Here is a 24996-nt window from a genome sequence, read left to right as displayed (position 1 = left end):
CTAGTAACTCGCTCACCGCCAAGCTTCCTTACAGCCCAGCGAAGAACTAAAACAGCTGTAATAAGGCACGGAGAGGATGTCACTGGACAAGGCTGTTTTTTCATTTTCATGTCACGCGATCCACTGGATGTGTTGCATCAAGATTATCACCAGGGGGGTGGGGGGGTGGGAGATGAGGGTAAAGGGGGTCAAATATATGGTGATGGAAGGAGAACTGACTCTGGGTGGTGAACACACAATGGGATATATAGATGATGTAATACAGAATTGTACACCTGAAATCTATGTAATTTTACTAACAATTGTCACCCCAATAAATTAAAAAAAAAAAAAGATTGTCACAAGCAGGGTTTCTTCCGTTCTGCCCCTCGATGACCATTCCTTGCATTTATCCAAATGCCCATCTTTTACGTTATCTTCTTATCATAATAACTACCTGGGTTTCGCTTCCTTTTCCTTTCTCAGTGTGTCTGTTTCTTTCTTTGTTTTTAATTTTATTACAAAAGAGAGGCAACTAAATTGCAGAAGCTAAAGAAAACTCAGAAGATGAACTGAATTTTCCCACTCTTAAATATTTTAATGTATTTCTGCTAGTATATTTTTATGTATCTATGTTTCTAGTGAGATAGTTATAATCACATTGTACCTCAATTTTCAGCCCACATTTTTCACTTGTAGTATAATTGAAGTACTTAGTCTTAAAGCTTCTATACTTTTAAATGACTACATAACATCTGATCTATTTGATATTTGCAACGTTATTTAACCACATTTTCACTGATGGGGTGTTTCTAACGTACTGTTGTTATAAATAACTCTATGATAAACATTTTTGTGAATTAAGCGTCTTACATATTTTGGATTATTTTTAGAAGGTGGTAGCCACAAAAAGTGTGTTCATATGACATGAAATATTTGTGGATAATGGTTTATAGAGCCAAATTGCTACATTGACAGGTACGAAATATTCAAGTAAACATTTTATTTCTGCTACCTAATTTGAGCTATTCCTATAAGTAGTTTTTTTGTTTGTTTGTTTTTAATGCTTTATCCAAATGACTCTACTCAGCCAGAATCTTGACTCACTGTTCTTGTAGGCAGAATTCTGAAGTGAACAAAACAAGGGGCTGTGGGTAAAATACTTTCCCTTTAAACCTACGCCATACTCTCTGCCCTCAGCAAGCTAAGCTAACAATGAGGGAATGCTCTTCCAGAAGTTCTAGAGGTATTCTGTTCAAATCGTACCTTCCCTTCACATCTAAACAGAGTTCTGGAAAAATCGTTCACCTCTGTCTTGGAGCCCAATATAATCTGCCAACAAAGCCAGATGCCCCAGAGATGACCTGGAGAGGACATGACTTTAGAGAACATGGAGCCTCTTTATTAAGGAAAAGATGACATTTCATTTGAGAATTAGCCAACATCTGTGGCTGAGAGGCACCAGCCCCCCCGGGGAATGTGAGACGTAAGCTGACGCAAAGCGGGAAGCCCTTCCTCCAGTCACAGCTACTGAGAAGTGAGCCCGGCAAGGCAGTCGGTTGAGGCTCCCCCCTGACCCCCAGTACCAGGTGCCTCTGGGTTCATGCTTGGCCACCAACAGTGAATGTTTCTATTCTAGCATGATCTGTAGGTAACAATAGTGGCCCTAGCTTTTGTTCCTGGAGCTGTGATGGGAATTGCACATACATTACTTCTAATCCTCCCAAGATGTCTAGGAGGTGAGTATCTTATCCCAAATATCAAATGAAGAAATTGAGGCTCAGGAAACAGGCAACTTGCCCGGGTTCACTCACCTAACAGGTGGTGCTCGGAGACCCAGATCTTGAGTGCCACCTCCCAGGGGTGCAGCAATGCACAAGTCCTCCTGTGACAGAAAGGGGACATCCCAGCTGTCGTCTGAGCCAGGGTGCTGCTGGGCAGCTGCTGTTCGTTTCTCCACTGTGCTGGTTTGTATCTCTACGACCAGTTACCACAGTACTGAGAGGCAATTAACTTGAATGCAAGCTGGAGACTTGAGGGGGTAATTAAAATAGACCCACTCTGAAGCCAATAAATGTTTGCGAAGCAATTCATCAGATTGTAATATATTAGAAAATAAAACAGCATTACCATTTAAATACCCACATTTAATTTGTCCTAGAGCCCTTTTCTTAATTCTTTTTCACTTTTTGCACTATAAGTCCTGAACTCCCCTTTTTTGAGATTGGAAATCACACTGAGACTTTGTTACGTGGCTCAACCCCAGCCCAGAGAGGACCATGTCTAGCCATTGAAGGGCACGAGGGGCTGGCATCTGTAAGTGCCTGCTCCCTGGACTCAGGGATCCCTGGCTGAGCAGCTGGAGCACAGCCCTCTCCTGGGAGCGCCACGCCTTCCCTCTGACTGCTTTTTTGCCTGGTCCCTGGCCCACTTCCCAGCCCCCTCTGCGTATTGAGCCTCCCTGAACCCCGTCCATCTTCCCTTACTCTGGCACTCCTATCTTCACTCCATGCCCTCGTATTAATTTATATGTAGATCTCTGATCAACGACCCTCCCAGGACCAGCCAGCCCCTGGGACGTCGGTTCCCGCCTGGCTCTGACGTTCTTGAGGGCCTACTCCCTCAGTTATTCCTGCCAGCCCCTGTTTCCCAGGGCTGCTCCTGCTTCTCTTTATCCTTGCCTTATTTCTCACGGAAACCCTGGAGGATTCAGGCTTTGTCATGCTCTCATTCCCTCACGGCTTCCCTTCAAAGTATATCCCCTTGCCTGATCCCACAGGGACTAAAGTAGTTTCCTGTAGAAATTTCCAGTGTGGGAGGAGGTGCCACTTACTTCCTTCATTTCCTGTATCGTTCTCAGCCGCTTTTTTCTTGGTCTGCTACCCAGCCGCCTCTGCACTGTACGTTCTAACCATGGCCAAGAAGAGCTCTAAGATTAGAAAATGGAGTCCCTTCTTACAGCAGTGACTCATGACTCTCTTACATGTGGCAAAGGGTAACTGTCAGGATTCGGGGAGAGAAGAGCTAAGTTGCTGGGAGCATCTCGGTCCTCTATACAGGAAGACGGCAACCAGCTTGTCCATGATTAAACACAGATGAGATCCCTGTTAGATGTTACTGAAGCATGGATAGACAAAGCTACTATTAACCATTAAGCTGGATGAGGGAAGAGGCACCACATATCCAAACATGGGTCAGAAAACGTCTTGGCAGATTGTTGTACAGAAACACTCATCACTGAATCTGATGGTCAAATAAGATGACCCGTCTAAGATTCTGTAATTTAACAAACACCTGGCTTTTGCAGTCAGACCTTACTCCACCTCTTCACTCACCTAGACTTTTCCCTAGGTCCCAAACAGCAGGACTCCCTGCCATAGTCCCGCTGAGCAAGCAGCCGGAGGTACTGCTTTCTGACCTTCTGGCTGACACTTCAGCTTCTTTAAAAGTCACAAAGACCAACATCAGTAGCTTCTCTAGGTTCTGACCACAGAATTCACTTCAGTCCTCAAGGGCCTTACAATAGAATACTCAGAAAGTATGTGGTCCTCACTGTTCCAAGACTGGACAGTGGGGAAAGGCATTTGCTAGAAATCTCAAAGTTATGTCATTGACTTAGTTTCAGTATTTTTCCCCTGGACTATTTTCCCCTTAAATATTTTTTTCATCTCAAATGACATTTTAGCATTGCAGTTCATATTCTGTATTTGTTCATTGATAGCTACAACTGCTATATGTAATGAGAGTAGAAATTCTTTGCCTTTCCCATGTTTTCTGAGTAGGCTGGAACAGTGGGGTTGAGTGGTGGCCGGCCCCCAAAGAGATATGCCCAAGTCTTAGCCCCAGGAACCTATGAATGCGACCTTATTTGGAAAAAGAATCTTTGCAGATGTGATTAATTTAGGGATCTCAAGATGAGATCAACCTGGATTAACCAAGTGAGCCCTAACCCAATGACAAGTGTCCTTCAGAAAGGCTCACCACCAAGGGACACAGAGGAGGGACACAGAGAAGAGGAGAAACCACGTGGAGACAGAGTCGGAGATTGCAGTGATGCAGCCACAAGCAAAGAATGACTGGAGCCACCAAAATCTGGAAGACACAGGAAGTTTTCCCCCTTAGAGCCCTTGGAGGGAGCACAGCCCTTCATTTTGGACTTGTAGGCTCCAAACTGTGAGAGAATAAATGTTCCATGGTCATTTGTTAGGGCAGCTCTAGGAAACTAATACAGGTGGCTGTGATTTTGGCGTTTTCATTGAACTGAGAGAAGAAAGTGACGTGTGGCAGAACCTCTGGGTCTGTAATGTCACAACCACCCAGATCTGCGTGGACATTTTCAAGTACAAACTGGCTGGGCTCCATACGTCAGCCTCCCCAGATTCCAGGAGAAAGTGAAGCTTATCCGATGAAACTCCCCATTTACAAATAGTAGAGGTGGCTACTTGTCCTACCTCTAGTAATATCCCCACGACACTTGGCAGGGAAGCCCACAGTGGGGCTCTGCTTGACATACTGTGTCTTCACATTCCGAGCTGCCGGTGGGCACCTGAAACTTCACAATGTCCCCCAAGTTCTGTGGGCCAAACAGGTCTTCATGTTCTCACCACCCTTGTGATCTCAGAAGAGCCAAGACTTAATGTGGATGAGCTCCTGGCACCAGTTCACCTCTCATTCCTGCTCAGGGCAAATGTCAGCTTTCCTTTGCCTTCAAGTGGCTTTTTCAAGAAGTTCCACAAAGGGTGTCACTCCATTCGTCTCAAGTCAGAGCCACCAGCAGAAATGATTTTCTAGCGCACATGTTCTCTGAAGCTTCTAGATTATCCCGAATCACCATTCCCTGTCTTCATATCGTTGAAGACAACATCTAACTGTAAATGTTGCTGTTGATTTGTATATTGATTGAGCATTTTCTTCACTGACAAGAGTCTTCATGAGGGCAGTGACCATGACTGTTTAGTCCAGTATTAGTGTGATGCTGGGTACATAGAAGTAAGCACTAAATATTGTGTTGAATATTTGTTGAATTTAAGTCTTCTAATCTCTTTAACTCTGTATGAATTTTTAATGATGGAACTTTCAATATAATCGATCTATTTCATGCCAGAGAGAAAGGATACGTTGCAAAGCTATGGAACCAGGGGACTTATTTCCTGGTGTATTTATCACCTTTGAACAATTGCATGTAATTTAAGATGCTTATGTTTTCCCAAGAGATGTGTAAAGATTATATGTTAATGAATGAGGGACACAAAGTGAAAGCAGACACAGTCCTGTGCTCAGTGGCTTATGATGTAGTGAGGGAGGTAGAAGCGTGTGGTGGAAATCCATGAAGGCAGAACGAGACGGAGCTTTGAGAGCAGAGTCGTGGGAGAGCACGCTGAGCTGGGGGGAGGAGCCCAGGAAGGCTTCAGGGGAGATGCTGCTTTTGAGATGGAACTGAAGGGTGGAAGGGATTTGGTAGGCCGGAAAAGATTCGGGGAGAGAAGGAGGAGTCAGGAAACGTCAGGGGATGGAACAGCAAGAGACACAAAGGACAGACAGCAGACTCTGAAAGGTTTGTTAATGAATAACCCTTCTCTGTTGCAGCCAATCAGCAAATACACAACCTCCACGTAGACTTTGATTATCTAGTCCTAGTTGTTCAGAGATGTCTTCATCTATGTAACTTATGGGGGGAAGGAGGTGACAGTAATTATCTTTGTATTTATCTTTTATTGATTCTATTTTAGACCACGTGCTTTAGACTAGAAGAAAGGAGCATAGCTTTTCCCTTTTGTAGATTTGAAAGCAGCTCTCATTCTTCTGACAAGACCTCAGTCCACATTTTTCTGGGCCACATTCCCTGCTGATGGCTATTATGTGTTTAATAAATGCTCAGAGACACACATAATTAAGAAGGCCCATTCATAATCAGAGACACCCATGGTTTGGACATAGCCTTGCTCCCTTTCGATCTTACCCACCATGGAAAATTGAAGCTCATTGGCTAGGGAACCTTTCACATATTGTCCTGGGCACCATACATAGATAGAGCTGTGACCTAATAAATGCTCATAACACACTTGGCCCCATGGGAGGCACTTTGTTGATCTCCAGTCTATGTGGGAAGAAGTTCTCTTTAATATTTAGATACGGAGTCTGACTTGAAAACCTAGCTGAACGTTCAGCAACTTTATGTCCTCTTTTATAACAAATGGGATACAAGTAAATAGAAGTTGAAAATTCATTAAGAAATAGAAATTCTGAAGAAGGGAACCATATACACTGAAAGAAAAATATGATTTACAGTACCTGGCTTCCTGAGCAACAGAACTTAACTCACCAAAGAATGCAGAATTGCCCAACAAGCTGTGTAGCCAGCAGTCAGTTTCCAGGAGGTCCAAGTTATTAAACAATCCTGTTGCACATCTAACACTCTAGAACCTAGCAGACCATCAGACTGCATAGTAACTGTCTTTTACCCACTGCCTTTTTCTCATAACAGTGTGGGGAACACCTCCTCTGTTGCTAGTCCCAAACGCTTCTGGAACATGATAGGAAAATACAGCCCTTTGGAGTCAAGTTAACTGGCTGTCATGTTTCCCCGAAAATAAGACCTCGCTGGACAATCCGCTGTAATGTGTCTTTTGGAGCAAAAATTAATATAAGACCCAGTATTTATGATATGATATGATATGATATGATATGATATGATATGATATGATATGATATATGATATGACATGATATAGACACAGTCTTATATTATAGTAAAATAAGACTGGATCTTGTATTAATTTTTGCTCCAAAAGATGTATTAAAGCTGATTTTCCGGCTGGGTCTTGTTTTGGGGGAAACACGGTAGTTCCATTAGCAAAATTGTAGACTATCACTCTGTCAATGACCATGAATAAATATAGTAATTTAAATAATATAGGAGAACAATAGCCTGAGCCTGGGTCCTAGCTCTGCCACTTATTGGCTGTATAAATCTTTTCACTTCAAAGTACTACGCCCTCAGCTTTATAGAGGACAATAATAGCACATGCGCTGCCAAATCTGTAGGCTCTCAAGAGAATAAAAAGGAATACCACCCACATTTGTCACCAAAATACCTGGCATAAAACCTATCCTTCTCTGTATCTCAGAGGAAAATCCAGAACTCCAGGTCTGGGGTGGGGCCAAGGGCAGCAGTGATGGGAAAGGGATGATGAAATTAAAGACATGCAGAAAATAATAGAACAGCCATTCGCTTTGCAGCCAAACACAATTGTATTTGAATCCTGATATTATTACCAATTTGGTCTTAAGCAATTTATTTAATCAGTCTGGGTTCAGTGTCTCCATTTGCATAATGGAAATTACATTATCAATATTGCAGAATTGTTCAACAAGATAACAGAGAGATGGAAAGGGCCCAGGATAGATGATGGTTGACAGGTTGACATTACACAGAATATTCAAGCACAGAAATAAGATTTCCGTCACATCAATATGTGTATATAGCTAATGGGTACTTTGCATTGTGAATTGGAGGTTCTTTAGCAAGAAGATCGCATGTATTGAAAATGGCATATGTTTAAAGTTATAGAGCAACTGCAGATACAGGGTCTGGGAATTTTCATTAAGTAATAAACCTCAGTGCAGACAAGTGTGACGGGGGGACCATGTGGAACACAGAAAAACAATTAGAAGAATCTAGGCAGTGAAACAGGAAGAAAAATCTCAGCACTGAACAGATATCCCTTAGGCTATAGATTTTGTTTTTAACAGTTTATGCATAAGACAGCGTAAATTAGCACCAGAATCTAATGGCATTTTATCTGATTTTTTTATATCAGTAACAATGTTTAGCTTAATTGAAAATGCACTGCATATATTTGCGACAGGGACATGATTTGCCCAATGCCTCACCCTCCCTGAATGCACACCCTCTGACATGTGACTTCGCAGTCCCTCCCACTGCAGGAGTAGAATGTGTTTCCAGCCCCTTGGCTTTGTGTTTGGGCAGGTGACTTGCTTTGGCCAGTAGGCTAAGGTAGAAGTGACACTGTGCTGGTTTGGAGCTTAGGCTTTAAGAGACAATATTTCTGCATCTTTCCCATGACTCCACCATGACCCTGAGAAGAGCATGCTGGGCTATCCGCTGGTCCCAGGCAGAGGAGAAAGGGCGCGTGGAGTGCAACTGAACCACCCAGCATTGCCCAGCATCGTTAGTAGATACCGGATTTGGGAGCAAGCCGGATTTAGATGTGCAGAGCCACCCCCGAGCCCAGGCCAACTGGCCGACCCTCAGCAAGTCACAGGTCCACGAGGATAAACAGCGGCTTCTTCATGCTACTGAGTCTGGGGTGACTTAGTGGCAGTCACTAATTCAATACCACGTTTTTCAGAGGTGTCTTGTTTTTTAAAATACTGTCCCCATCTGCTCATGCATTGCCCCCGGAAAGCCAAGCACTCTTTGCCATCTTTCAAGTACCAGCTTTGCTTTGAAAAGAAATGGTTTTTGATTCATAACCTGATACATTATTCGCAGAAGCAGACAAAGGTGGTGTGAGGAATGAATGCCAGTCTAGCTTCTACGGTCCAAACAAAAGCAATATTAAGCAGGCAGAATTGACCCCCACAGTCCCCTTTCTGTCTTTGTTTCTTTCATACTCTTTATCACCCATCTCACCCACAGCAGGCACGCGTGTGAGGACCCTGAGTCCCTTAACCACCAGCATGAGCCCTTGGGTCCTTGTCCCTTCAGCAGCATATGTGCCTGTCAGGGCCAGCGCAGGGAATATGGAGGTGAACGTCACTGTTACCAAGGGGACCACAGGTGGCACCCAATCACTCCTCTTCCATGTGTGTCAAAGGCCCGCCAGTGTCTCTGTCCCTCAGTAATGTCCCCACCCACTTTTCCTTGGGACTTCTCTCTGGGAGAGTCTATCTCCCTGGGATCTTCAAATGTTAGGACTTAGCGAGTAGGAATCGGGAGATGAAGAACAGATGTCAAGGGAGCGTTACAACGCGTCTGGGCACCTCCAAGTCCCAACGGTGGCTCTGGGGCTGAGAGTCCTGAGTTGCTACACAGGGGACGTGTTTGTCCTGCCTGTTTGGGTATCTGTCATCTGTTTTTCCCATATCAGAGGACTCAGGTCTCTAAACCTCTAACATCCCGGCTGCATTTAATCAAACCTTGCGGCTGTCATTCAGGTAAATCAGTGTACTCTTTTATCTGGAGCTGAGAATTTGCCTTTCTGCGATACCTGTTTGCTAGATCACTCCCTGTTCAAGAATATCTAAACATATCCTCTAGGGAGTACTCAAAGCCAAGGAGGGACACAGGCAGAAGCTGTGGGGTTTCAGAGAAATTGCCTGCACTAGGCGACTAATATAAAGGTTCCTGGCAATGTTTGAAACTGGCTTAAATTGAAATCAATGGCATAAATTCGTTGGCAGAGGTAGACGAATTTCTTAAAGAACTGATTTTTAAAAGGAGGAATTAACCTAAAGGAATTAATCTGTGATGAAAATTTGAAGACACCGCGTAGACTCCCGGAGGCGGCCCAGTCTTCTGCGTGAATCACACTGTTCAGGCAACCACATAGCCAACACACAGTTTACCTGCTCTGGACCCCAGGACGTGATCTTTCTGGCATCTGTTCCCAGGTAGCTCAGAGTGAGTTCATCTGTGCTCCAGCAGGGCTGTGGCCAGCAAGACACTCACTTTGGTTGTTTATCAGGAAACCTCTAGCTTGGTGCCACTCAAAGTCAGTCAGTGTCACCATCAACCAGGGCCCCACCCAGGCCGACTAAGTCAGAACTTCTGGGTGAGGCTCAGCAGTGCTTTCACAAGTTCTCCAGACAATTCTTGACCATGTTAAAATGTGAGAACTGCTCATTTAGAGGACCTTGAGCAAGTCACCTCTCTCTCCTGGGTGTGTCTGTCTACAAAACGAAAAGCTCAAGTTGGAGCACCTCAGTAGACGCTTGGGGCTCTGTCATTGTGTTATTTTACTCCAAGTAATTTCAGTGTCGCCCAGTCCTTTTTCAATTCCATTTTGATTCATGGGTGTTGCAGAGTATAAAGGAAGAGCCAGATCATGTGGTGAACCATCTCCACTCTCATCCTAAAGAACCTAGACCACCATTAGTTGTAAGAAACATCCTGAATATTTAATTAAGCAGGTGTGGCATTCTGAAACTCAGGAGAAACAACCATCCTGTTATATACAGAAGTAAATAGCCAATTAAAATAGTGTAAGCGGAACAAAAAAAACTTCCTGTTGCTGCCTAGCTCTGTCAAGAATTACTGACCATCACAGTGACATAAGCATCCCTAGCGCCCAAGCTGTGGGTTTCAAATGCAATTTCCCACCGAGAGAAACTGGAGCTGCCACTGGAGAAAAGCGAAGGAGAGGAGAGAATTCTAGATTTTCAAAGATCACTAAACAAGTCAACAAAAGCAGTGCCTAGACCTGGTTTGCAACCCAACGCAAGAAACCAACTGAAGAAAAGGTACGAGGCAATCAGAAAATGTGAACAGTAACTGGCTATTTGATCATATTAAACAATTATTTTGGGAAAGATAGTAGGATGTCAGTTTTGTTTTCTAAGGGTTCTCTTTACAGATACATATCAAAACATTTATGGGTAAAATGATATCACATCGGATTCAGGTGTCGGGATTTGGAGGAGGTAGAATAAAGTTGTAAGTCAAGTTGCTGTAGCTGGGCAATGGATGCATCGCTCCCGATTGTACTGTGCATTTCAAATTTTCCATATGACACTTGCAATGAGTAATATGAAAAGAATAAGGACAGAAAACATTTTGCAAAGGAAGACAAGCAATGGTGAAAGACAGCTATGCTTCCATTTTCTGTGATGAAGAGTGAATACGATTCGAGTCAGTACCGCCCACGGAAGCATCGCCAGTGGGGCTCCCTGCAAATCTCCTAGTTTCTCTACCTGGAACCCGTCCTTGTTTTACCCTCTGCAGAGAGCACTTTGTGAACAGAGAATCCATGCTGCGAAACAAATGCTGAGAAAAGGCTTAGTGCAGGCATGCTGGGCACACAACAGGCATTCAGAGACTGTTCACTCAATAAAAAATCCTCCACATGGAAGAAACAGAGGCCAATGGACAGACAGCAGACACCCTGTAGCCCCTGCGCCTGCTTTGGGTACCCCAGCCTCCCCGCCTGTAAGAACTCCCCGTGCCCTCGGAGAGCCTCTTGTGATGGTCTGACCTTCACCCTTGGCAGGAAGCAGCTAGTTATTGTATTGTACCCCTGCCTACAATGGGTGGTGCTGACAAGGAAAGGGGAACGTGACAGCAATGATTTTCACATAAGTGAAAATTAAAATAATGATAAGATCTTTTTCATCTCAAGGTCATTTGGAAGGTAAACATGACACTATATGTGAAAGATTCTTTATAAGCCTTTAAGTAATTTAGGGAAGTTTTTTCATATCCCGACACTTCCAGCACCATAGAATTCCCCTCTTGTTTTACGAGGCAGTCTGTGATATTGTTAGACAAAAATTACTGTAGACAAGTTCTTTATTATATTTGTACAGAAGTCGGCCTCCCTATAACTACTTCACCATAATTCTGTTCTTGGCAGCTATACTATATAAATGCTTTCCTTTCTAGGTGCTATTTCTTCATCAACTGAATATTTCTATCTGCTCTTTTTTTCTCAGTTCCTGTACCCTGCCATCTTTTCTTATTCAGGCTTGTAACTAAGGTTTCCCCCAGAGCGTAGGATTCTAAGCTTTGGCTCTGGAGTCCTACCTTTATCATTTACTAGCTGGACCATCTTGGGCAAGTTACTTAATTAATATCCCCATACTTCATTCTCCTTGTCTGTAAATTGGATGATTACAATGCTACATATTTCATAAAGTTCTTGTGCTAAGTGTTTACTTACACGCCTATAGCCTACATAAAACACATCATAGGACATGTATAGAAATTGCACTTCATAAATGTTCATCATTGGTGCGGGTGATAAAGATAGCATGGTTTCTGGGACCTGCCTCAGATGACCAGACTCCCTGGACACCCCAGTTTGCCAATGGCCTTCTTAATCTGTAATGGCAGACCCAGAGGCATAAACATGCTCCAACCAGGGAAACTCAGCACACAGTGGGATGCTTGCCACTTGATCGGGATATTAGCTACTTGAAATTGAGCAAGAGAGTTGATCTCCCTAAGCCTACCATTTCCTCATCTATGAAATGGAGATAGTAAGATTGTCTGCTTTGTAAGGTAGATGTGAACATTTTGTTATGTTACTACACAAACGTACTAAGTGTAAATCATGACTCTAAGAGCTCTTTTTAGAAGCTCTTAGGATCATCTTGGCAAGCAATGAACGGTCAATATTGTTGTGACAGGAGAAAGTCTGGGAGGATGTGCCTGTCTGCCTCGCGGGTGATGTTTTCCCCCTGGGCGGGCGGGCACAGAGGCTGAGGTTGCACCACCACTGAGAAACCTCACACATCTGACCACATCTCAGCCCAGCTCCACTACCAAACACTTGAACAGGAAGAAGGTAAAGAAAAGAAGAAGAGGAGAAGAAGGTTAGGAGAAGCATAGGGGAGAAAGAGGAAGAGGAAGAGGCTGCAGGAGTGACCAGGAGGGTGGTTACTGTCCGGAAGAGGGAATAAGAGGAGAGCCACCAACACGAGAGGGGCTTCTCTTATTTTCCAGTCAGTCTCTTTGCAAGGGCTGATGCTCAATTGTTTTATGCTTTATGTGGAAACCACCTGCAGACTTCACACCCTCACTCGCTTACACAGAGGGACTGGTGTGAAGAGTAGAGAATACGAGCTTTGGTCTCAGACGTGTTTTCTTTGTCTGTAGGTGCATTTTCAAGGCACTTAGCATTCAGCCGCACCCCTGGTTGGGTTTAGCGGAATCTCTGCGAAGTGTAGCCTTTAACGCGTTCGACTAAGGCTCTTCTTACAGATTCTTTTTGCCATTCATTTGTGAGTTCTTTAGCACGGCCAGAAAAGTTACAGGCACCACAGGGGGAAAAAAGGGATACTCCCACTTCGTCTTGGTACTTACGGAAATCTTGAGGACCAAGAAAAGTTCTCTCCACTGGGAGACTTAACCTCAAGCCTTTTTGAATCTGTGAAGTGCTTCTAAGCACGTTGGTGTTCAGATTTCCTGACGGGCCTGAGCCCCTCTGTGCTCTGTATGTTGGAGACTCACTTGTCCCACGCCCCTAATTCTCAATCTACTGGCAGATTTGCACCATTTCCCCTTCTCTGCGTCCTCTAGACTCGTGGCCACAGAGTGTAGTGGTAGCTGCCACTGATAATAAGAGGTGTCCCTGTGACAAGCTGAAGGTGAAACTAAATAGAGCCATCACTTTTGTTGTGTCAACGGCATGTAGGCCAGAGGGCTTTGGGAGAGAGCAGACCAGCCATGCAGGAGGAGGGTCTCAGGCTTGCTCTGAACCACCCTCCTTAGAGCATATGTAGCTGTGTAGTCTTCAGTGGTTTCCGGAGATTCCTGCACTTCCTGTTCCCCTCCTCCAAAAAGCAGCTGCAGCTGCCCTAATGTTCACTCCCTGGGCCCTTCCAGCGCGGTTGCAGCCTCTGATCCCCTGCATGAAATCCCTCCCTCTTTGGAACCCTTGGAGTGGTTTCAGGGGTTTTTTCATGAGTCTCTGGTTGGTGGCTTCATGCCTGCTGCACAGTAGAATTGCCTGGGAAGCATTTGAAGAACAGCAATGCATGGCTCCCACTTCTGGGAAGGGGCCGAGGGACCCGTATTTTTTAATGCTCTCCCAATATTTCCAATGGGCACTGAAGGATAAAAACCACTGTCTCAATCTCACGTTGAATTCCCAGCCTCAGGTTTTGGTTTCTTTTCTGTCAGACCTTCATAGTCATTTCAAATCAGGTTTATCACATCAGAGAACTCGCCCTATCTCCTCCCTCAGTGTTTTTCCCACATATTCAGGCCGGTACAAGCAGTTTTCAGAATGGCCCAGGGTTTCTGGGTACCTGGCAGAAGCAAGTGCCGGTGCAAATGTAAACATACGAAGAAATAAAATGATATAGGAAAAGTAAATGATTAAAAAAAATCAGACAGTTTGAAAAATAACCAGAATTGTACTTCTGAACATGAAAGATATACCAACAGAACGAGCATCGCATAGGACATATTAGGTAAAATAAACCTTGGTGAATTGAAAAAGTTGCTTAGAATGCAGCACAGAAGGAAAAAAAATAGTAAGAGCAAACGCTGGAAACCTTCCTTAACATTTTACGTGTAATTCCTCTTGGAACCCTCAGAGCAGTGCCATGAAGTGGGTACTGCTGCACTCCCATTTTAGAGATGAGCAAACAAGTACTCATAGGTTACGAAATTTGCCCAAATTTCACACCTAATGAGACAGTTGTAACAGTCAACCCAGAGAGTCTGACTTCAGCTGTTTCTCAACAACTATGCTATGTTCCCATCAAGAAACCATTTAAAAAAAAAAAAAAATGACATTCAGGTTAAATTTGTTCCCGAATACCCAATAGAGAGAGCAAAGTAAGGACAATTTTTTGAGAGAGAATGGCTGAGAATTTTCCAGAACTGATGAAAAATACCAATCGTCAGATTTGGTAAGGTCAAAAAATGTTGAGCAGGGTGAAGAAAAAGAAATCCGTATCTGGACCCAGCAGAGTGAACCTGCCAAATGCTAAGGAAAAACGCGATGCCGATGCTACATGCAGCTCAGTGAAGAAGGCAAATCACCTAAACACAAAGGTTTTTACACAGACAGGTGGCTTCTTAAAAGCAGTAGGGTATTATCTTAAAAACAATAAGTACAAATGACCATCATCCTATGAAGTGCACCCCGCAAAATTACCTTTTGAGAATGTGGGGATGATAATGACCTCTGTACAAACAAAGCTGAGACGCAGTAACACCAGTTTGTCCTTACTAAAGGAGCACGTAGGGGACATATTGAAGCAAGAGAGAGAGTTATGTAAGAAGGAAAGTCTAAGTAACAAAGGAAAAAATGTTAATCAAAGACACTGTAAATATATGGGTAAATCTAAACAGATTTTGTACAAATCAATAGCCCTAATATCTGATTTATTGGACGAAATTACAAGACAATGCTAAAATGCTAGGCAACAATATCGTATTCTCTGTCAGTGTGTTCTAAGAGCTGTGTATTGTTTGGGGAGAAAGGGAGACATTGTTTAAAACTTCAGGGTTGTTAAATGAATGTGGAAGTGCATATTTCTTTGAAAGCACTAAAATAATAAAAATAGAATGTATATCTTCCAAACTAGGAAAGGGAAGAAAATGAAATGAAGTAAAAGCAGGCCCAATTGATTCAAAAGAAAACAAGGAAGGAAAGAAGGGAGGGAGGGAGGAATTGATGTATCTCTGTCATCATTATTACAAAACAGGCCTTAAGTCACATAAAATGAATGCTGTAGTAGAAATCGGGACGGGCTACCATGAGGAAAAGGAAGCAGCACCTCATTCTTTCTGGAAAGTTTAGGGGCTGAACTGAAAGTTGAAAGAAGGAAAGGAAATGAACACTTGGCCAATGTTTGTTGAGCAGCTGCCTGTTCCTGGCCCTGAGGTAGGGATTTATTTGCATTCTCTCCTTTTAATCCCTAAAACAACTCTCTACAAGATGAATTACCACCTTGTGGTTGAGTAGATTGCCTAAGGGCTCGTATGAGGCTGAGCAGGAAATCCTATCCAATTCTGTCAAGCAGAAAACTCTCTCCGTGAAAACTGAACCATAAGGATTGGTTTGGTGTCGAGCGTTGACAGATACCTGGTTAGATGTGAAATCCAGACGAACAACAACACATTTTTGTATACCTATCCCTTGCAATATTTGGGACTTACTGATATACAAACAAACAAACAAAAAATTACTACTTATCTGAAATTCAAATTTAACTGAGATTCCTGTATTTTTGTTTCCTAAATGTAGGGGGTGAAATGAAAAGGAGGCCGAGTTGAGCTGGGACACGACAGTCCTTATCAAAAGTCTCCCCTCGCATGACAACCCATTCAAACATACAAAAAAATGTATAGAAACTACCATCTTCTTAATTTTATTTATTTTTGTTTTTTATACCGTTGTGTCACATATAATCTATAATAAAAGGTCGGTGAAGGAAAGAGGCTCAGGAAAAATATTCATACTGTCTCTCTCTGCCTTATTCCATTTGGAGCATTTGGAGGACGTGTTTTTACTAAGTCACAAGTGAATCGTATGACTGATTTGTTGTCCTTAAGTTTTCAAATGAGACTCCTAGGGGTAGATTCCCTAGAATGACGTCCCATCACAGTGACAGTTCCATGCATCATGGGGTCCACGTTTGCTTTGTAGGACAGGCTGACGGTGCAAATCCTGGCTGGACTGGAAGAATGAAACACCTCGGCTGGGTTACAGAGATTTCCTGGTGGCTTTTAAAGTAAGCTTGGTGGGAACGAAGAACGTAGGTCGGACTTTTCTACAACGCAGAATATTGCCCACTGGGCCATATCCATAGAAATATATAGGAGCTGGGTGTACAAGATAATGTATACATTATATGTGTTTTAATTTGCATGAAAAAAATAGCATGTGATATTCAATTTTAAGTATAAAATGACACAACTCCACATGTGCCAGCTGCCCATGCACACTTGTATTTTTCCTGCATATTTGGCGAATGAGGATTCTAATTGAAAATTCCTTTCAACCAACAGCAAGGGCATAGCATGTGGTTGGAGAGGTTTGGAGTTCAACCTTTCCTGTCCTAGGTCCCACCCCATCTTTCTACTCTCACGTCACCAATGGACACAGCCTAACGTGGTGGTGGTAGGTCACCTCTGATTTCAGCCAGGGCCTTATGTTATGCTTTAATGAAAGAGGAATCTCTGAGAAGGGAGCTGGCCGCTGAGGCTGGGCATACACTGCCCCTCAGATACTATGGCACTGAACTCCAGTTTCCACATTCACCCCCCACCCTGCTCACCCTAATTTTCCAAAAAGTCAGACTGTAACAAAGTACACTTTGCACTAAGTTTATTGTCATCGTATAATACTCCTTCTTTGATGATTCAGAAGGGAACCCAAAGGTCTCATGCCCCGAAGCCATCCACTCAATAATTTATTAAATTGAGGCATAGGTTACAGTGAAAAGCTTGTGGGGTTTAACACCAGCTCTGTCACCATCTGGATGAACTGAGGACCAGTATTCACCTCTCAGGCTTCAGGTTAGTGAACAAGAGTGATCCTTTGAGGAGCAACAGGAGGAAGCACAGACTGGCTGGCAGATACGCCCTTCAGCCTCTCAAGGCCCAGGTGCCACTATCTAGGGTCAGAGAAGCAAAGGGTCCGAGGCACCGTTCTGAGTCCCTGCCATGCTCGGAAATTGGCAGTTTATGTAAAATAAATAAACCCCTGGTAAAAATAAGACACCACATTGGTATTTATACATGTTTAACTATTACTCATATTTATATTTAAATGAACAATTTGCACATACATAATGATTCAAAATGTAAAACACTTTGTCAAACTCCAAGTTGATTTGACATTTCTGGCTCTTCATAGTCTAGATCGGAGGTTTGCAAACTACCGCCCGAAGGCCAAATCCCACCTGCCAACTGATGTGATAAGTGAAGTTTTATTAGAACACAGCCACATGCATGTGTTCACATAGGCTCTATGGTGGCTTTCCTGCTACGGTGGCAGCTGAATAGTAACAACAGGGACTTATATGGCCCACAAAGCCCACAATATTTACCATCTTTTTATCCCACCCAAATCTTGCCAGTCTCTAATTATGGATCAAAGGAAAGTTGAAGGCAGTCTACTTAGAGTCAGTGTATTTAGGGCAGGAATTCATTCCTGGGTCCCAGTGGTACCAACAAGGTGGCAGGGCACCAGACCGGAAGCCCTTCGTCGTTAGAAGTTCGCTAGATCGGGCTTCAGATCCCCCTTTACGTAGACAATCTAGTGCAGTCATTGGAGGATCAAAGCTTAGCACCATGTTGGATATAGTAAGTGCTCAATAAATGTTCAGTCTCTCCATTTCAGTGACTATTTAGATAAGTGTCAGCTTTTCCCCTGCACTCTGTTTATTTCAGAAGTGACAAAGAGAAAAGGGAGATAAAACATGGCCCCTGTGTAATTTTGTCTAAGCGCAGACAAAACAAGGCTACTGGGCCACCCAGGAAATACTGAACCCCCATTTTCTTGGTTAAAATTGCTATTTCTTCACTGAAACATAAAATCATACCTGCTTTCTGACACCTAGTGTCCAGTACAGGCAAGCCCCCCTTTCTTAGACCCTCTTCTCAATCACACCACAGAAGCCCAAATCCTGGAAGAGATTGTTTCTAACACCATCTCACTGAGGCGTCCAGTACGTAATAAGCCCAAGTTGTGCAACTGAGGTGTCCTCCTCGTCTTTGGCTAAAAGTCACTGGCAGACAGCATGGTCAGATGAGTGGGGATAGTTTGTTTGCTTTATTTGTGGGCATTATAAAAACTAAAACATGTGCAATGGTGGCCGGAGGAAAGAAGGGTATAATTATTGAATAATACTATGCCCTGGGCATGTTTCATTATCTCCCCCAGATAGGGAAGAGGGGCTACAATTGATCATGCCTGTGTGATGAAGCCTCTGTAAAAATCCCAAGGATAGGGGTTCAGAGAGCTTCTAGGTTGCAAACACATCCATGCTGGAAGGGTGATGCACCCCAACTCCATGGGGACAATTTCCTTTGCTGGGAACCCTCCAAGGCCTTGCCCTAGTATCTCGTCATCTGGCTGGTCATCTGTATCCTGTATCGTATCCTTTAGTAAGCCGGTAAATGTCAGTAAACGTTTACCTGAGTTCTGTGAGCAAACCCAAGGAGGGGGTCAATTGGTAGCAAAATTGGACAGAAATTGTGGGGAACCTAAGGGCCTACTACTTGCTATTGGCACCTAAAATGTGGTGGGGGCCATCTTGTAGGACTCGGACCTTAAGCTCTGGCATCTGACACTATCTCAGGTAGAGAGCATCAGAATTGAGTTAAATTTTGGACACACAGCTGATGTGGAGAATTGCGTGGTGTGGGAGAAAAGACCCTGCACGTTTGATGACCAGAAGTGTGAGAAGTGAAGTGTTCTGTGTGAGCAGTATAGGAGACACACGGAGGGGGAGACTGGGTAGTTTTTCTAACACACCAGGGGACACGGAAACAGGAAAGAATTTGTCTTCAGGGCAGACCCTCCCTTTGGGCATCTCAGAAACCCTTCGGGAGGGGCAGAGCTTCCTGTCATCACTTAAGCAAGACCTGGGACCGTGAGCATCACTGGCTTATGTATTTGAGGTTCCATTTATGAAGGTTTTGATCTTCAGACTGTGTCTGGGATTAATCTCACACCCCGGGCTTTCCAGACTACGACCTCAGTGTGCCGTTCGGTGTGGAGGGATAGGATACTGTACAGGCGCACCCCGAAATCACATCCGCAAGTGAACAGTGCGCGGCTGTGTCCCTACCGGCTTCTGAGGTGCAGGGGAACGACAGGAGGGGCGGATGGGAGGCCCTCTGTTGAATAAGAGTGTTTCCGGCATTACACGAGATACATACAGAGCTGTGCAGGCTTTTCATCTACATTTCTTAAAGTGTTTAAATGCTAAGGTTTAAATTTCCCTGGAGAAGTGAGTGGACCATAAACCAGCTGTTGTGGACTGAAAGTCTCCTTCAGAAAATGAAATCAGTCCTAGAGAGAGAAGAGAGGTGCGTTTGGATCCCAAGTCCTCCCCTCCCTCATGTAGCTACAAGGAATCCCCAGTGAAGGGTGCTCAAATTTCAGTAGCCTCGCCGGCCAGGCCGTGGGGGACACACTGACCTCGGAGAGCAGAGCGGTATGCTCAGTCCTATTCCATCTGACTGTTGGATGGCTTTCCTGGACATTTATGCTTAATGCTTCCACTGGTACCGCCTCCTACCCGCTCTCAGAGCAGAAAGCGCTCAGATGCTGACTGCTGCTCTTCCCTAAGGAAACTTCACTCTCCAGTCACCCCATTCCAGAGACCAGGTTACAGGACAGTCTGCAAGAAGTGTTTCTCTCTCCCTTGTAAATTAAATTCAACAAATTAAACTCTTTTAAAACAATGACGTTATCGCCAGGAACGGCAATCTTTAGCTGACCAAGTATTTTGAAATCACAGTTATGTCCAAAGTTGAAAAGAGAAGCAATCTTTGGATTTAGCAATTACCATTTGTAGAGCATTTTGAGATCTAGCTTTCAGTATCTAATGCAGATACTGTGTTTCCCCGAAAATAAGACCTAGCCAGACAATCCTCTGTAATGCGTCTTTTGGAGAAAAAATTAATGTAAGACTTGGTCTTATTTCACTATAATATAAGACCAGGTCTATAATTAATATAATATAATGTAATATAATATACTATACTATACTATAATATAATAATAGGATGTAATAATGTAATATAATAATGTAATATAATATAATATAAAATACGGGGTCTTATATTAATTTTTGCTCCAAAAGATGATTAGAGCTGATTGTCCAGCTAGGTCTTATTTTCGGGGAAACAGAGTAATCTCAATGATGGTGTCTCTTCACCTTTTCATTCATTCTTTCATTCATTCATCCATTCATTCATTCATCCATTCATTCATTCATCCATTCATGCATTCATCCATTCATGCATTCATATATTCATTTCAGAGATGTGGAATACTTACTATTTGACAAACACTGTCCCAGAATACAAAGATGAAAAAAGCATAGTCCCTGACATTAAGGAAGTTATGTTTTTAGGGAAAAGACTCTGCTTAGATTGTTTCATTTTGATTGTCATGAATAATGCCACTGTCATCAAAAAAGGATGGAACAATAAGAGTATTTTATGAATATTTTGACATAACTCATACTAGATTTGAAGACACTTTGCAAAGTAATATCTCAGAAATGTTTGACCAATTACAAAATTTTGCTCAATGTTTACTTTCAAGGATATCCCTGATTTGCACGTATTTAAATCATCTTTAAAATATTTTTGACACGTTATTTTAGTCATAATGTGCTAACATCTCTTAGAGTGCTAGCACAGTAGCTTACACATAGTGGGCACCAATAAACATTTTGTAGGTGCGTTGAATTTTAGATTTGGAAGCCATTACAAATCAGCTAGTCCTGTGGTCCTTAAATTTAATTGGGTTATGGACCACAATGAAAATCTAATGAAATTTGTGGACCTTTCTGTTTCTATTACAAAAGCACATATTTACGTATGCAGGCTTTTGTATACCACTCCTGCGTACTTGGATCACCCCGAGTATCATCCATGAATTCCTCCGGGGTCACATAGTGCAGTCTACATCTTCCATTTTATGATTGTTGAAAATCATTGCCTAGAACAGGAGTTGGAGAATTATGGCCCTGAGGCCAAATCTGGCTCATCTCTCATTTTTGTTCATCCTGTGAGCTAAGAACAGCTTTTGCCTTTATAAATGGTTACATTTTAAATGGTTATGTAAGTACCTGCACGTTCCCTTCAATCTTGGCCTGCAAAACTTAAACTATGTACTCTTTAGTCTCTTAGGGAAAAATTGACCAACGCCTGGCCTAAAATGGTTAGAAAATATTTTCCAAATCACTCAGCCAATTACTAGGAAACAGGACTAGAATTCAGACCATCTCATTCTTCAGCTATCAGTCTTCGCATTACTCCTAATTGATCAATTAAAATATTGACTAATTGATTGATTTAAACCCAATATAAAAGAAAACAGGGAGTTGTAAATCTGGAGTTCTTAATATAATAGTTTCTTGGATAAATAGTTGTGCAGTTGTGTAGGAAGTTGAAATCCAGAGAACTAAGTGACCCATCCAAAATCATATTACTAATTTGTTAAAGAAGCAAGACTAAACTCTTAGACTCATGTTGTGCATTACTGACTTGTTTTTCTAAATATTCCATTGCACATAATGCAATACTTTTGTAAAAAGGAAATAATGGTATGGAAGGAATTTAATGTGAAATTATTTGAACAGATGTTGCCCTTAACTTTTTTCAGATTCCTCCTGTCAGGTAGTACAGTAAAAATGGAATGAAAAGAATTACAATAACCATTATTATAATGTGTTATTTTGAATATACTTCTTTCAGAAATTTCCAAGTGCCCCAATGCTATTGATCGTTTTCTTATATTGATTAGGGCTGCCAGAGTGGTTTCAAACTGCCTATGACAATATTACAGTAAGAGAGTTTAAAGATTTTCATAGTGGAAATAAACAAATAAATAAAACTGCCTAAAAGATAAGCATTTGAACAATATGTAAATGCAACACCAGATCCCCTAGAGATCTCTCTAATGTGTCAGCCAGAGTCCCTTTTATTTTTGACAGATTCTGAAACCATTCTGTCCATATCTAACCAATAATGAAAATTGGGTGTCACCTTCACCATAGTGCATACTACATAGGAAGGGTTGAGCACTTCCTATAAAGAAGGAGTCTGGTCAGAGTTAGGAGCTTTGCGTTTTACAGCAAGACGGCCTAAAGATTCTGAATTAGAAGTGTACTGGCCAGTTCCGCCTGCCCTCTTTATGCATAACTTTCATTGGTGTGACCCCCACCCCCACCTCCCCAGCGGCCCGTATCTTCTGCACTTACCTGGGAAAGCCAGATTCCTCAGGGGGAGGCGCAGAGATGGGCCACCTGTCAGACTTCCACACAGGGTCCTTTTCTAGTCGCAAGACTGCTTGGGCGCTTCCATGGTCTGTGTGCACTCACAAGTCTTGGCCAAGCACAAGGAAGCAAGTGTTCTAAGTTCCGCAGAGCGTCAACAACCACCACAAAACCTCAAAACCATTTCAAACCCACGAGCATTGAAGAACCAAGCTCTTAAAGATGAACAGTCCCAAGTTGCAAAATGACACAGGCCAACTGTCAGGAAATACGTATTAAAGTTTCATGACTATTGTAAGAGTGTAGTTTTTTAAATTTCATTCAAACTGAATTTTGTAGAGAATGAGGGAAAAAAAGACAGTGATGTTATGAAAAGCAAAAAGGGAAGATAAACTTTGCTGTGTTTAGGGTAAAAGAAGATAAACAGGATATCTATATATAATATCTATATATGATATAGATGTAATATACATAGTATTTCCTTTCAGGAAATTTACAGAGTTGTTCTGTGCCCCATTGGGGACTTAGCACTGCAAAAGACATTATGATAAGCTCATTTAATTAGAGTTAAGACAGAGGATGTTTAAACCAGAGGCTATTAGAGTGTCAGAGAAGGGAGTGCATGTGTCCACCACCTAATGTTTAGACCCTGAACATCATCTCCAAAAGAAGCTGTACACACAGTCACAGAGATATAACGCAATGATTGAAAGGAAATTAAGTTCCTCAAACTGCTCTAATTTGCCTACTGTTGTATGCAACACTACAAATTAATATTTTAAATGTTGTAATTATCTTGTAAATCACATGATAATGTGTAGAAATCTGTGAGTTTAAAATGTTAATTTATGAAATGTCAACATTTCAATACTCCCATTTTTAAACTCTAATTTGACATTTCTTCATTTTAAAAAAAATATGGGAGCACCAAACGGGTACCACTCCTGGTTCTCTCTACTTTAAAGGTCCAAATTAGAATTACAATTTTGGTCATTTCTGGCCTCTTTTTCAATGCTGGAACACTAATATTCTCAGCAAATACCGTGTTTCCCCAAAAATAAGACCTAGTTGGACCATCAGTTCTAATGCGTCTTTTGGAGCAAATATTAATATAAGACCCAGCCTGATTATATCATATCATATCATAACATAGCATATCATATCATATCATATCATATCATATCATATCATATCATCACATCACATTATATAAGACCGGTCTTATAGTAAAATAAGACCGGGTCTTATATTAATTTTTGCTCCAAAAGATGCATTAGAGCTGATGGTCTGGCTAGGTCTTATTTTCGGGGAAACACGGTAGTTTGCAGTTCTTGTTTTCTATTGTTCCACTTCTCATTCCAAACATAACATTATATTAAGTGCACCTGACTTGTTTTTTTAGTTTCAAGGGAAGAATTCTACATCTGGAAAGTCTTCAGTTTCAGCAGGTGTATAATCTTTGTATTATAGGAATAAAAATGTTATATGCTTCAAAATAACTCATACTTGAGAAATTTCAAATTTTCGTAAAGGTAGAGAAGACTGTTACAGACAAACCAACCTTCTGAGAACACCTAAAAAAAAAAAAAAACATAAAACCTATTGATTTGAAGTCTTTAGAAAATTGGCGAGGCAGTGAGGACCTAAAGAAACAAAATCTTCAGGAGCAGGGAACCTGATTCTCATCTCTGCTTTTCACTCAATGTACTGCTGATTTGTAATTGGCCACTGAGAGTCAGAAAAATTGAATAGGAAGGGGGTAGCTAGGAAGCTCAGATGAGAAGGACATCTGCTTCATACGCAAAATTGGAGTCCAGGGATCACCCAGGAGGTGGTGCCCCTGAGATCAACTTAAGCTTTCAGGTGGGACCCCTGCAGGGCAAGACGTTAGGAGAGGACATGAGGTAGAAATACTGTGCATCACAAAGATTGAAGCCCACCAAATCAACTAAATTAGATAATCACTGAATAGATTAGGGGATTCGCCACCATCATAACAGCCTCCCCCAACCCCATGCAAAAGGAATCTCTGGAGAATGCTAGCACTATGCAGATCAGCAAATCACCTCTCAAATCCGTAGGCGCAATGTCCACATTTCAGGAAATCTTAACAAGTGTGTCAGAAGATAAGACTAAATAACCAATACTATGAAAATAAACAGAAAACAGAAACAGATGCACAAGGAAGAAGAAGATTGAGGGATTTTAAAATAACTGGTCAATAGTTTGAAGAAACAAGATGAAATACAGAGAATTTTATATTTATACTACAACCTATATTTTTTAAATCAAGTGGAAATTCTGGAATTGAAAGACAAAGTAACTGAAATTAAATACTCCATTGATGGGGCTAATA

At 42.3% G+C, this 24996-nt stretch overlaps 1 protein-coding gene across 2 annotated transcripts in view; it reads right to left on the bottom strand.

The window, feature by feature from the left end:
• Window positions 1–22829, bottom strand: part of GPR141 (G protein-coupled receptor 141) — a 31287-nt gene extending 8458 nt beyond the window's left edge. For both annotated transcript variants that reach the window (XM_074341007.1, XM_019726333.2), the window contains exon 1: window positions 22626–22829. The gene's annotated coding sequence lies outside the window, so the exon portion shown is untranslated. The remainder of the gene's footprint in view (window positions 1–22625) is intronic.
• Between the last annotated feature and the right edge of the window lie 2167 nt (window positions 22830–24996).

The sequence above is a fragment of the Rhinolophus sinicus genome, linkage group LG09, assembly GCF_036562045.2.
Source record: "Rhinolophus sinicus isolate RSC01 linkage group LG09, ASM3656204v1, whole genome shotgun sequence".
NCBI classification, from domain to species: Eukaryota; Metazoa; Chordata; class Mammalia; order Chiroptera; family Rhinolophidae; genus Rhinolophus; species Rhinolophus sinicus.
This window is presented reverse-complemented; position numbering and strand designations above follow the sequence as displayed.